The following is a 15,641-nucleotide window of genomic DNA, read 5'->3' as shown; positions in this document are numbered from 1 at the left end:
CAGGAGCCTGTCATTCAGTACTACCCTGGTACCTGACACTCACAGGTTTTGTATAACTGAGGTTGTTTACTTATCCCCAAATTCATCAGCCCTTGTTTCATTTGATATGTCGGTTACTATCCACGTCCGGGAGGGGTTTGACCCCACCTTTCTGGTCCAGTTGACCATGTTCATCCTCCAACTAATGTAACCTTTTTGACAAAACGATGTTTATGATGTTGTTGTCAGATTGTACTGTCTCATTTTATCCTGATGTGCCTTAACTCTGTTTATACTGCAACCTCTTCTTAAATAAAGAAATTAAAAAAAAAAACCTAACAGCCCTTGGTGCTGCTGAGGACAAAAGAACTGTTTAAAGGCATCGGTCAGCCTGCCGCCTTCTCCACCGCTTCTCCTTTGGCTGAACGATGCCTCAGAATTACGTACAGTCAGTGACCTCGTCATCCCCTCCCTCCTCGTCACTGGAGCAAACCTGGCAATATGCTTCAGCTGTGGCAACATGACTGCTGGTTTCTTGTCTGTCATTGTCACCCCCTCTCTCTAGGCTCACATTATTCCCTTCATCAACCTGGGAACCAACATCACAGCTTTCAAATTGCTGGGCATCCTGCAGGAGCATGTCACTGAAACTATGATCGAATAGTTCAAGTGACTCCTCCGTGCATGATGGTGGGCCAACTGGAGGAGTAGCTGTGGAGAAGGAGCCTGTGGAACGGGCTGCTTTGGCAGCTGCGGTGGAAGGCAAACTACTGGGAGTGTGGGTGTCAGAGGACGAGGAGGATGAGGATGGCTTATTGATACACTCCACCAGCTCTTCCACATGTTGTGGATGAATAGCACGGGCAGCACCAGAAACAAAGAACGGGCGTGCCCCGCCTGCCGAGGTTACACTATGTTGACTGTGACCACCACTTTTCACAATGGACACAGAGGCTGCTTGCCCTCTTTCCGTGGCCTGTGAGCATCGGCCTCTCCTTGTCAGCCTTTCGGACATGATGTTTATACAGATCAATATAGGGTATACGCAACTGACCAATAGATACTCAATGACCTAATATGATGTAATTGATAGCTCTATAGATGAGCTGTGGTGGTTATAGATGTATGCAAGTGACTGATTAGCAATACTCTCACTGATATCTGATGTAATCTATAATCCTATAAATAGATGATCTGTGATCCCTATAGAAAGTTCCACAACTGAGCAAAGGTTACTGTGGCTGATATCTGAAGTTATCTCTATTCCTAGAGGTCTGTGATCCCTATAGAAAGATCCACAACTGAGCAATGGTTACTGTGGCTGATATCTGACGTGATCTCTATTCCTAAAAGGTCTGTGATCCCTATAGAAAGATCCACAACTGGGCAATGGTTACTGTGGCTGATATCTGACGTGATCTCTATTCCTGGCGCTATACTGTCTGATATGATGTAAAGAAATAAATCTCTCCCTACCTCACACAGGAACCTGGCCCTCCCTACACTGCTAGGAATGTCTCTCTGCACTGTCTGGGTCAAAAAAAAAATGACTCTCTCCCTGCCTGAATTGCATGCCTGTCCCTGTCTGATCGCCTGCACAATGACACTACATGCTGCGGCTGCGCGAGCAGCCCTTTATGTAGTGTGGGGCGTGTACTTGGCCCCTGAGCCATGATTGGCTAAAAGCAGCCTGCCTTTAGTCCAATCATGGCAGAGATCATTTGATTGGCCAAAGCATGAGGTCAGGGCGCATGCTTTGGCCAATCACATCACACGCTGCATGCGCAGCGCGCGTGCAGGGCATTATGGGAAACTCGAATTTCCCGCAAAGAAGCACACTTGTTTGTCATTCGATGAACAATCGAATTAGCGATGTTCGAGTCGAACTTACCTTCGACTTGAACTCGAAGCTCATCCCTAAGGATCACTAAGACTGTTGTTTTTCAACAGAACAAGCTCTCCTGCAAATGTAGCAGAGTAATGAGACCATTTATTCCTGTAAAACTTTTATCCCAAAAGGAAAACACAATTTTGCTGTAACTGCAGTGTGACCTGAAGGGTGCTTAAATTTATTAGTGTATATAAATCTGTTAATACATCTAACGCTACCCCCCCCCCCCCCACCAAAAAAAAACTGGCAATGCTGCTGTATAAAAGGTGCCCATGCACTTATTCCCCCAGAGTGGAGGCACTTTAACCACTTCTGGACTGGAAGGATTTTCCCCCTTAATGACCAGGCCTTTTTTTTTCGATTCGGCACTGCGTTACTTCAACTGACAATTGCGCGGTCGTGCGGCGCTGTACCTAAATAAAATTGACGTCCTTTTTTCCCACAAATAGAGCTTTCTTTTGGTGGTATTTGATCACCTCTGCAATTTTTATTATTTGCGCTATAAACAAAAAAGAGCGATAATTCTGAAAAAAGAAAAAAACAATATTTTTTACCTTCTGCTATATAACATTCCCCAAAAAAATAAATTTAAAAATCTATTTTTTTTTTTTTTTTTTTTTTTTTATCATTTTAGGCCAATTTGTATTCTGCTATGTATTTTTGGTAAAAAAAAAAAATCCCAATTAAGCGGATTTTGATTGGTTTGTGGAAATGTTTTCAAGTCTACAAACTAGGGGAAAGATTTATGTCATTTTTATTTATTTATTCATTTTATTTACTAGCAATGGTGGCGATCAGCAATTTTGAGCAGGACTGTGACATTGCGGCGGGCAGATTGGACCCCTAACTGACATTTTTTACACTTTTGGGGAGACCAGTGACATTACTACAATAATCAGTGCTAAACATATGCACTGTTACTGTAATAATGACACTGGCAGGGAAGGGGTTAACCCAGGGGCAATCAAAGGGTTAAATGTGAGCCTAGGGGGTGTTTTCTAACTGTAGGGGGGGGACTTGTGAAATCAATACAGAGACCTGTGTTCCTAAATAGGAGGAACACAGGAGCTCTGATTTGATTCCTGAGAGAACAGCGGTCTGCTGTGTTTACACAAGCAGACCACTGTTCTCTCCTCACGGGAAGTGACCGCGGGTGCCGACGGCAATCGCGGCCGCTGGCCCCGTGCATCGGCTTCCCCGCTGGTGAGTGGGAGCGCGCCCCCAGGAATGCTCTCACGAACCACCATGCAGATACGGCAATTCGCAGGAACCTGTGGCGGCTGGTAGGCAAGTGGTTAATACAGGTGTGTTACTGGCCAGATCACCTCGAGAAAACGGAGTAAAAAAAATGCATGAGAAAGAAAACAAATGCAGCCACCACCTTCATTGATGAGTAAGCTAAAAAATAATAAATTTTTAGTTTGGGGTTTAATAATAGCTTGATTGGTATAAAAAATACCAACTCATTCAATTATGATTACACTAAAAATCATTAAAGAAGAACTAAAGGAGTTTGTTTTTTTTCAGGACTATGTACTGCCAGTATATGGACTTTAATGGCACCTGCATGAGAACACACGTATTTAAAAAAAATATATAACAATCTTTATATACAACATTGTTAAAAGAAACTATATTAAAATCATGTAGTATCATGGGTTGTCATATAATACATAAACCCCAATAGAGTGTAGAGTGTATCCTATCACTTATAGTTAGAGGGGCGCAGGTCTTGATCCATTGATCAACGCATTTCGCTAGATGCGAAGCTTCCTCAGGGCCAAATTATATATGGTATCTTATTCTGCTAAATGTGCTAAAACACTTGTTACTTATTGTATGTACATAATCTGACATCCAAGATGAAAGTATTAACAGCACTCACAAATAACATAGTGGAACGTCCATACACTATTTAAGTCTGGTGGGTGAACACAGGGCTGAACCCCTCATATATAGTCAGAGATAGTTCAATAGTAAAAGGATCAATCATCACTTTTGGGAATACAGTAAGAATGCGCAGTAGAGCCAATTAGCCTAAACATAAAACAGGTATAAATACACCACCAGGGATTATCAACATGGTCCCTCTGGTGTTCCTGCTGAAGCACACACTGCAGGTTGTGTCAGGAGGGTTGAGTGCATGTCTGTGGTGCATATTACAGCTTGTGGCCTGCAATATAGGGTCACAACTGTGTGTACATTTGCATACATAGGCACATGCACACATGCATTAGCATGAATGAACGTGTATATCCAGCACTAGCTTTGGCATCAAGAGACCTATTTAAAGTGCATCACAACTGATGAGGATTTTGAGTGGTCATTAACTTGTTTAACCCATGACCCAACCTGCATTGTGCTATCCTGTGTTTGAACCAGCTTGCCTCCTGACTCTGCTGCATCCTGATCTCCTGTTGCTGACCTTGGCTTTTATCCTGACTATTCCATCTGCCTGTTGTCTTCGTACCTCTGTTGCCCATATATTAATTGCCTCAGCCTTGACTTTAACCTTGCTCCTTCTTCTGAATTTCTTACTTCTATTTCCTGATTGTTGTTGACCCTGCTCATCCACCTGCTACTCCTTTGCCTAACCAGCTTTCTGCACAGGCCTGATCAAAAATTCTCTAGCAGGACAGCAGCTTCCAGATTGTTTTATGTTCTTCTACCGAGACTGTATCCAATGCAAGCAACTTTGTCACTCCTCACCCTGCTACACCTGTCTCCCACTCCAGTGGGTATTGGACAGGGGGTATAAGAGAAGCCCTTTTGTTAATTCAGCCTCTACTAGATTTGTGACAAATTGGCAATAGAGACAAAGCAACAGGAGGAAGGGAAGGATGGGGTGGTTTTGCAAGGGTATGTATCACCCCTCCCAAACCCTGTGAGTTGTATGTGGTGGGATGAGATCATTGAGAATGTGACACCAAGGATTCAAGTCAGGGCTGAGACAAGGGGTGGGCAGGAGAGGCAGCTGCCCTGTGCATGGCAATATCATATGAGGAGGAGGGGGGGGGGGACTCTGTGTAGAGAGTTTCTATTTACAAGCTGACAGGAGTAGTGACAGCAGTCTCACTACTCCTTTCAGCTTAGCTCTGGAGGAGACAAGCTAGATCTGAAGAGGATGAAAGAGCTGGAAGAAGGTGTGGGTTGTGTGCTCTCCCCTCCAGCTCCTCCCTACTACTACTGCAACTCTCCTGGATCAGGACTGCCAGTTCACCACTGTTTAGTATTTGTTTACCCACCCCTATCTCTTCCCAGCAAATAAAGTGGGTAGAGTGCTGGTAAGCAATGGTAAGCAACAGTGGCGATCTTTCAGCCAGTGGTGTCTCTGGTAGGGTACCCTAACACTGCCATCCCATAGCCCTGCAGCAGCTGACATTTGTCAATGCCATCTGCCCATCTAAACCGTGAAGTCATCTTCTTCTAGGCTCCTCCTCAACCCTGACATGTCAAGATGAGGAGGAGCCTGGAAGGAAGTGCACCTCTTGTACTGGTATCTTAGTTTTTGCCACGCTGCATCTAAGGTCTGTTTATTTTAAGGAGGGGAGCATTGCACTGGGGACATGATGGGGGGGGGGACACCTATGCTGGCAATGAGAGGGGGAGGAGAAGAAGGTTAGTGCTATAAGGGGGGTTTGAGGGGAAATAATGTGTGCAAGGATAGGGGATTAAGGGAGAGAGGATTTGTGCTGGGAGGAGGAATTTAGGGGGCTGCAGTGGCACAAGATATGTGGGGAAATAGGGTTTTTTTCTGGGGGGTTATCTTGGGGGGGGGTGCTAGGAGGGGGATGTGTGTTGGCAGGGAGAATTTTGGGGGGAGGATTTGTGCTAGTAGGGATGATTAGGGGGATTTGTGCTAGGAGGGGATATTTGCGGGGGGGGGGTTATGCTAGCAGGGGGAAATTATGCTCAGGGGGGCTATGCTCATTTGAAGGGCAGGGGATTTGTTCTAGGAGGGGGGATTGGGGGAGCTGAGAGGAGGAATAGGGGGAACAGTATTTGTGCTGGGTTGGGGATTTCAGCAGGGAGGAGGGGGGATTTGTTCTGGAATAGTGGGAATTTTTGTTTGGGGACAACTTTGGCTTGCAAAGGGAATTTATGCTTCGTGGTTAAGCGTGCAGAATAGTGCTTACATATTTTTGGGAAGGGAGGGAGGGATTTTTTGTTGACACATAACACTTATATATATATATATATATTTTTTTTTATTTTTTTTTTGGGGGGGGGCGGGGCACTATTTGGCATCTCCACCCTACGTGCTAGATAACCTTGCCCTGGCACTTACTCAAGGTCAAGTTCTGAAGCCAATTTACTGTATGTAAAATGTGCTCATTCATGCTGCAAAGATTGCTCAAATACCCTGGGATTCAGGCAATGAAGGACCATCCACATTTAATAGCCCTAGCTGCAGACATCAGTACAAAAACCATATGGTTGCAGACTATGAGGATTAGGGCATATGTAGACACTCTTTGAAGTGAGGACCTGATGGTCTATTGGGTGTCCTGGCTGGAGTTTGCACAGTATGCACTGAATCTTCTGGCTTGCCCTGCAGCCAGTGTGCTGAGAGTTCCTTTAGCATGCCAGACAGTTTTGTTACAGAGAGATGTATCCATCTGTCTCCTGAGACTGTGGACCAACTCACTTTCATAGAAATGAACCAGTCTTGAATCAGCAATGATCACAAAACTCTTGTAGCTGATGTTACCAACTACATTTTTCCTTGCAATCTGGCCCTTTCCACTATTGCCAGCTCTTTACACCACTGCTAGACTGCCACCATTACCAGCTCCTGCTACCCTTCCTAAACTGGCACCTTAACCAGCTCCTTCAACTATTACCAGCTCGTGTATCCTCTGTGGGCCTGCTATCACTCTTGGCTGCTGCCAACCCTGCTGAAATGTCATGAATACCAGCTCCTGCTACCATTTTGATTTCTTGTCACCTCTTCATTACTAACTTCCACCTCCTCTGCTCCTGCCACCTCTGCTGGTCTGCTACTTTTATCAGCTCCTTTCACCTTTGCCATCCTGCCACCATTACCAGCTCCTGAAATCTCTCCTGGCCTGACATAAATTCCCTTGCTCCTGCCTCCTCTGCTTGTTTACCATTAACAGCTCATACCACTTCTATCAGCCTGCCATTGCCATCACTACAGACTCCTGCCAGCATTAAAATGTCTTTTTACCTCTGCTGCCATGCTGCCATTACCAGCTCCTATCACTTTTGCTGCCCTGCCATGATTACCAACTTCTACCACCTCTGCTGGCATGCCTCCATTACCTGCAGAATCTCTTGGCATTTTAAATGCATTGGCACCTGAATAGGGCAAAAAGTGTCCCATATAATGCTTCCGCAGTGGAGCCTCAACTGCAAAATTTGTACTGCTTGCTACAGGGTAAATCCTACTTTGTCATCTAAAGCTTGCAACATACCTGGGGGGGGGGGGGGGGGCAGGCACTGTAAAGTTGCCACACATAACGTTTCTGCAGCTGGGCCTCATGTTTGCTGCAGGTAAAATCTACCTTGTCTCCAATTAGTGACCATTTTTCTGGGCTCTGGCCTCAGAAATATTTGTGTTTATTGTCGCATAACTATTGCTTTCTTATTATTATTTAGTGATAAAAAACTTCCTTGTCTATCCCACTTACATTGTGGCCTAAAAAAGCTGCTTACATACAGGGCAGTAACTATAGATAACGTGTTTCCATAGTCTCTGAAATGATACACCCTCATTTTTATTTTATGATTAAAACCACCTGGTCTCTCCCAATTACATTGTCACCTAAAGAAGCGTTTAAGGAGGGGGGGTTTGATCTCATGTAAGTCAGTCGGTTTTGCCGCCGTCCCTGTATAAGTATAGTGGGGGTTGTTTGATGCCTCAAGCCAAAAGGAAGTGGGACTTTATGGGCAAGTAAATATGTACATGAATATGTATAAAAGAATTTATTTACATAATATATATAAATGGATTACATATAAGCAATATGTGATATAGGTGCTTGGGTAGAGAGCCCAAGAATGAAGGAAAAATAAAGAAGATTCAAACGAATCTGTGACAGATGTGAATCTGGTGACATAAAGCATGGATGTTTTTATCTCTGTATTTCCTGTTGGTATTCCTAGGAAAAATTGTTTCCAGAGATCATCCCCGTACTGACGCGTTTCGGCTCTGATGTAAGCCTTTTTCAAAGATTTAGTCACTCAGTCTGTGATCTATAACAATAACATCTTGGTTATTGAAGATTATCACATAATAGATTGAATAAAGTTGATAATATTGTAGTAAAATACATACATGGGTATAGCCTTTATCTCTGCAAGCTTATTCCTATGTCCTTTTGCAATCACAGCGGGAATCATGGACTGAGTGTAGCCTAGAATTGTATATACAGGTTATATATGGTTGGTACTATTGTCTTCATAAACATTATACCAATTTCCATAAAATTTCCTCACTTACAATATGGTATTTGCTGGTAGAGTAGGCATAGATTTTCTCCAGCGTTCTTTCCCTGGGGGCTTCCCCTTGGGCTGGCTGTTATCTGCGGTATAGGTGAGGTTGTAAAATTTTATTTATTAGTGTTGTCAAAGTGGTGATTCTAATAAGTGACTTTTTGGAATATGTGGATGCAAGCATCCACTTCCACTTACATTTAGTCTGCAAGAGTTCCAGTTAGGTTTCCAGTGGTATCAAATTATTTTCCCCGGCTAGCACAGTCTCTGTCCGTCCTCTCCCCTCTCAGCGAGGGAAGTGAGGATAGACGCTGATTCCCCGGCCTTAAAAGGCCCTTCGCGCATGCGCATGGCACGCTGCACGTACTCGGGCTTCCGGTGTTGGTGACGTGGCATCTCTTACTGCGCCTGTGCCTGGATGGTGCGCGCGCAGGCGCAAGCCCATCTGAAAACACTCTACGGCCGCCGTAGCTACACAACCACCTGGGCTGAATGAAAACGAAAGTTTTCGCCCATTTCTCGAAGGTTTTGCATCCGGCAAAACAGATTAACAAATATAACTTCCACTCTTGGAACACCCCTATCCCCTCTATGACTTTTTCAGGTGCCCTGATTTCTCACTCTAAGGATCCACTCCTTGCAGCCTACCTAAAATTGAGAATTGTAATCCACTTATAAAACACCCAAGACCCAATATGTTGTTCCTAATCTTAAATGCCCGACATCGTGCAGAATTTTATTCTGTGTTACGGATAACCTTAGAGAAATCTCTGATATGACCCAGAAAGTGGGACCCTCCATCAATATCTTCTTATTCCATACACCTGTGGATGATATCAATATAGACTGCTGTTAATTTTCAAATACCTTAATAATTTTTTGTATCTTTACAAATTATTCCTTATTGCACTTTAGTGTCTATTTTTCATTCTGCAATGATGTGTTAGTTTCACACATTACTGTTGGTAAATACAGTGCAAATCGTTTATGTTATTTATGTTCATGCCGCAGCTCTGCTTGCCATTATTCATATGCCCTGCAATCACACCCGGCACGGCAAGCCCCTGCTAAGCAGGGGTTAATCTGGACCATTCAGGTTTCTTTCATCTCCCCTCCTATTGGACATGCATGTGTTTGCCTACATGTACATGGCCCCGATACATTACTCTTCCTGCTTGCAAAGTGAAATAGAGCAGAGCAGGTCCGAGGGAGATCTTTCCCATCTCCTCACTGGCAAACAGAGCGATAATGCTATGTGCCCTAGGTGATTAGGGTGTGCCCAGGCACATCCGGCACACCCTGTGCGCACGCCTATGAGACCGCCACATCCACCACCACCTCAACCTCCCTCCTACTCCATATGGGCCTCGTCCTTCAGAGATGAAGAACATTGTTTTATTTTTCTGGTTTTTTTTTTTGTGGCTCTGCTGTGCTGGATCAGATACTAAATGCATGATCCAGCACTTCCAGGTAGAGGGCATGCGTGTGCCACCGGCGACTTGGCTGTACTGTGATTAGACACAGCAGATGCCGATCAGTGGGTGCTGACTAAAGGATGACTGCTGGCACCTGCCAATCATTGAGGAGACACACAGGACAGAGCTATGTAAACAAGGCAGAGCTCTGTCCTGTCAGCAGGGACAGGATATAGTAAAAGCAGCACACACAGTGTACACCAAAACACTGGCTAGGCACACATTTAAACCATTGCCTTAGTTGCTTAACCCCTTCCCAGTCAGTGTCTTCAGAACAGGGAGAGTGCATATTTTTAGCACTGATCACTGTATTAGTGTCACTGGTTCCCACAAAGTGTCAGTTAGTATCAGAATATCCGCCGCAATGTTGCAGTCCCTTTATAAATCGCTGATCACTGCCATTTCTAGTAAAATAAATAAATAAAAAATCCAGTATATATCCCATAGTTTGTAAATGCTGTAACTTTTTCCCAAATCAATATAAAATCATTGTTATTATTTCTATCACAAATATGTAGCAGAATACATATTGGCCTAAATTTATAAATAAATTCGATTTTTTTTTTATTTGATATGTTTTTTCAGCAAGAAGTAACAAATATTGTTTTTTTCTCAAAATTGTCAGTCTTTTTTTGTTTATAGCGCAAAAATGAAAAACGCAGTGGTGATGAAATACCACCAAAAGAAAGCTCTGTTTGTAGGAAACAAATTACATAACTTTAATTTATGGACAACGCTGCATGACTGCGCAATTATCAGTTAAAGTTACGCAGTGCCATAAAAAAAACAGCCTGGTCATGAAGGGGGGATTGCAATACAAAAACAAGTATAACCTTAAAAGATAAAATAAAAATAGTAGTTTTGCTGCAATTCTCAACTTCAATCCCAAGCCCACATCCAGACCCCACCCCAATTGCTTTTTTTAACAACCAGTATCATTCTACTGACTTCCTCTGGGCCCAGGATCTCACATTCCCACCCTAACCTGTGATTGAACAATGAAGCAGAAACATCTCAGTGACGAGCCCATCTCTCTTTCACTACTTCTTGATAGCATCTAAACTGATTGGTATCTTGTACTGCTTCTCCCTCTCCCAGTCTGTTCTCTGATGTACTGGAAGTTCAGGAGGCTTATACCAAGTAATTCAGGTACTTTCACTGATTGTATTGAACCTCTTCTTGACCACCCCACGCAGATATACTGCAGTGGGGCGGGGGCGGGCCCTCCCTCCCCCTCCCTCCCAGGCGAAATCACATACCTGTACGTGATTACATGCACTGGGTCTGGGCTGCGCACACGTGTCGCGGCTGACCTGCTCCTGCTGCCATTGGACACAATGAGAGCCAATCAGCAGGTCCCCTCATTCGCCGGCACTCCGCGATCATTCTCAGGAGAGACAGAACGGTTGTCTGTCTATGTAAACAAGGCAGATCGCCATTCTGTGAGAGAGGAAGATGGAAATCTTGTGTTTCTGCTAAGCAGGAACTAAAATCTCTGTCTTCCCCCAGTTAAAGCACCTGACCCCCCAGTTAAAAAGCACTCCCTAGGAGCACATTTAACCCTTTGATCGCCCCTGATCAAGCCAATGTCATTATTACAGTGACAGTGCATATTTTTAGCACTAATCACTGTATTAGTGTCACTGGACCCCAAAAAAGTGTCAAAAGTGTCAGTTAGTGTCCGATTTGTCTGCCGCAATGTTCCAGTCCCACTAAAAATACATAAATAAAAATTCCATAAAAATATCCCATAGTTTGTAGACACTATAACTTTTGCACAAACCAATTAATATAGGTTTATTGGGATTTTTTTTTTACCAAAAACATGTAGCAAAATACATATTGCCCTAAACTGATGAAGAAATTCGATTTTTTACATTTTTTTTTAAATTTGATGTTTTATAGCATTAAGTAAAACATATTGTTTTTTTTTTTTTTTCAAATTGTCGGTCTTTTTTTGTTTACAGTGCCAAAAACCCGCAGAGGTGATCAAATACCACCAAAAGAAAGTTCTATTTTTGGGAAAAAATAAAAATATTTTTTTTGGGTACAGCGTCGCACGACCGCGCAATTATCAGTTAAAGTAACGCAGTGCCATATCGCAAAAAAATGGCCTGGTCATGAAGGGGGATAAACCTTCCAGGGCTGAAGAGGTCATTGGATTCAAATACAGAGCTGCAATAATGAAGATATTTTACTTTTATTATCGTATTCAGATCTGATGGGACAAAGTTCATATATCGTCATGAACAATGCAAGAGTATAAAAGCACTGGAACCCTGCCTGTCATGAAATGGATTCAGGTAAGCAATTGGGGCTTTTGAATAATTGATGTATTTCATATGAAAACTATAGATTGGCAATGGACAGGTGGAAACACATCTGAATTATAAGACATTTGCCGTATCCTATGCTGTAGATCATCAATGAGTGGTGCTTGGTGTTATTCTCTGGACTTTAGCTATTTATACCAGCTCATTCCTGCCTGCAGTGGAAATAAAATAGATTTACAAGGATTTACAGTTTCTTCTCATTCCTATAACCAGAATTACTGTGTTTGTTACATCATTTTATAGGTTTTTTACATAAATCCCTAACTCAATAAAGTAGGGCTAGGACAAATTGTGTTCTGCATTGGCTCCTTGTAAATAAGGGAACAGGCCATGGAATGTGAGGAGAGGAGGTGTGATATGTACAGTGTTAATTTTGGCACCAAATTTTGATTTCGTTTTAGTTATAGTCTTTTGACTAAAATTACATTTTAGTTTTAGTCCAATTTTAGTCATCTGCAATTATTTTAGTTTTAGTCGTATTTTAGTCTACTAAAATCTCCAGTACATTTTATTTGAATAAAATAATTTTAGTCAACTAAAATCGAATGTGTTTAGTTAAATTGTAATGCATTATTTAAGCCTTTCTATTAAATTTCCAAACTTATATACTCCTGGAGTAAAAAAGTCTAATATCATGTTATTATTTATGGTAATATTGTGTGAACAAACTCACAGATACAGATTTAGCCACTCTGGGTGGTCTGAGGAGGTCTGTATTCCTGCACAGTGCTCTAGACAGTTGTCTGAGGAGGCCTGTAATGCACACAGTGCTCTGGATATGTACAGTCTGAAGAGCAGGCCTGTAATCCATTGCACACAGTGCTCTGGACAGTGGTCTGAGGAGGCCTGTAATGCACACAATGCTCTGGACATGGACAGTTTGAAGAGCAGGCCTGTAATCCATTGCACACAGTGCTCTTGACAGTAGTCTGAGGAAGGCTGTAATGCACACAATGCTCTGGACATGGACAGTCTGAAGAGCAGGCCTGTAATGCATTGCACACAGTGCTCTTGACAGTGGTCTGAGGAGGGCTGTAATGCACACTGTGCTCTAGACATGAACAGTCTGAAGAGCAGGCCTGTAATGCATTGCACACAGTGCTCTGGACAGTGGTCTGAGGAGGTTTGTAATGCTCAGTGTTAGGGCAGTGTTGAAGCGCATTTGCGTTACAAGCCGCCGCTCTCTCTCTTCCAGCCTGGCGTCCCTGGGTTACTCCTGCCCAGGGACTTAGCGCATGTGCGCTGTAGGCGGTGGTGGTGTCATTATAGTGGAGAAATTCAATCAGTGGTCAGTACTGTTGATATTGGTATTTCTCTATGGGCAGCTTGCAGCAGTTTCACAGATATATGCTCTGCAATAACACCCTTGTGTGCTGCCTGTGTGTGATCCTAATGGTTCTATCACCTGTGCAGGTTGGCTGTGCAGTTTCCACACTATGGATGTATCACTGTTCTAATCAAGTCATCCATCTATGAAGACCTCAGAAAGTGAGGCAGAGTGAGAGGGGTCCCTTTACCCTCGTGACGCCCTTGGTCAAGTCAAAGAAGGGGGCATTTACACGAGTAGAACCTGTAGAGTCTCCTGCAAAGCAAGAGGAAGTTCTTTAAGCACCACTAGAGAGAGCGTTCTGATTTCCCATTCCAAATGGAAATAAAGGACATCATTTTGGATGAGTGGAGTAAGGTTGCAAGATACTGTATACCTCCCTTCTGAGCAAGATGGTCAAGCTCTATCCACTAAGAGATAAGGATGTGAACCATCTAAAGGCTGCCTCTCTAGTTGTTGAGGCCTTAATGAGGCAAGCAAGCATGTTGCTCTTCCTTAGAAGATACAGTGAATGGCTTGAAAGTCGGCTTGGGCTCTTGTGACCATGTTTGGAAGCGTGGAAGGAGAATGTGGATGCAGTATTCAAGAGCTCGGTAGTTCAGGAGCCAGAGCTGGTGTCGGTTTCCATGGGGAGGCTCCAATTGACATCTAAAAGCTTGACCTTGGGTATCCAAGAAGCTACTGAGTTAGAGTCTCAGATTATTGGAAAGTCAAAGCGCTCTTTTCAGGACACACATGGTCCATCAGAAGTCCTCCTCATCTTGGATTCATTTCCACAAATTCTGCCTCACTCTGAGGTAAAATGAAGCATATACTCTTGTATTACATAAAGTCTCTGGTGTCGCAAAGTGCTGCTGTGCCAGTCCCAGGATGCGAGAGATTTTAGGGCATGTACTCGCCTCTCTTTATGATCATGAAGAGGAGCGGCTGTGCGGGGGCCGATTTTAGACATTGCGCACCTAAACCAATTTTCATCAAAAGATAGGGTGTCCAGCCAGGTGACTGGCTCATTTGCAATAGATTTAAAGATGCTTACTTTCATGCACCCATTGTAGAAGACTTCTGCAAGGTCCTTCGGTTCGCAGTAGGTCAAGACCATCTCCAGCTTGCTTGTCTGCCATTCGGGCTTTCAACATCACCCTGTGTGTTTTTAGGATCTTATTGATTGTTATGGTTTTTATCAAAGCAAGGAGAATATGCCTTCATGGTTACTTGGATGTTCTTCTCCTACTGTCCCAAGACAGAGGGCAGCTGCTCCTCAAAATTCAGCTGGTGGCTGATTCTGGAAAAGAGACCCCTGGAGCCCACTCACTCTCTTGTGTGCCTCAGGGCTCAGTTCAATATAATCAAGAGGACCATTGCTTTGTCTCTGGATCCTGATGTTCTGGAAAATAATACTTCCCACCTGTGCGCCTTTCAGGGTCTAAAATGATCGACACTATGGTGTCAAAAGATTTGATGGTCAAGTGGACGCTTCGGAGAATGCGGCCCTTCCAGAAGGTGTTTCTCCAGCAGTGGGAGCCAGGAAGCAGAATTCAGGTAATATACATAACCTCAGTCATGAGAGTGAGTCCCCTGTTGGCTGCAATGGAGATATTGGCTCATTTTGTCATTCCATTGCCCCATTTCCTGGTTTACAATCACATTCAATACCAGCAATATGGGTTGGGGGGCTTGTTGCCTGTCGGTGATAGCTCAAGGCAGGCGGGGCTGTCAATTTCACAAGATTGTGTTGAACATTCTGAAACTCCCAGGAGCCTTCTGCACCCTACAGGCCTTTCACTATATAACATAAGGAGTGACAGCGCTCTTAGGCTAGTCAACACTACGACGGTCTCCTATGTTCAAAGACAGGGGGGGGACTCACAGCCTGTTCTCGATTACAGGAAGCAAAGCCAATTATGTCTTGGGCTCAGAAGAATCAAGCCTACATCTTAGAGGCTTATTTCCCCCGAGTCCAGAATATTCTAACAGACTTTCTTTCCAGAGTTTAGTTGGACAACAAGGAATGGTTTCTACATGTGGAGGTTTTTCAGGCACAGATGGCCTGACGGATCATTGGAAATGCAGCAGGTCCCGTGCGTCTCTTCAAGCCATGGTCATCCTCTGGTTTCTACAAAAACCCCAAACAGAAGTTGTGGAGGTAGTGGCGGTGATGCCTTATTGGCCAGTTAGGC

Source organism: Pelophylax lessonae, assembly GCF_965119305.1.
Source record: "Pelophylax lessonae genome assembly, chromosome: 4".
Classification (NCBI taxonomy): domain Eukaryota; kingdom Metazoa; phylum Chordata; class Amphibia; order Anura; family Ranidae; genus Pelophylax; species Pelophylax lessonae.
Note: the sequence above shows the minus strand (reverse complement) of the source record.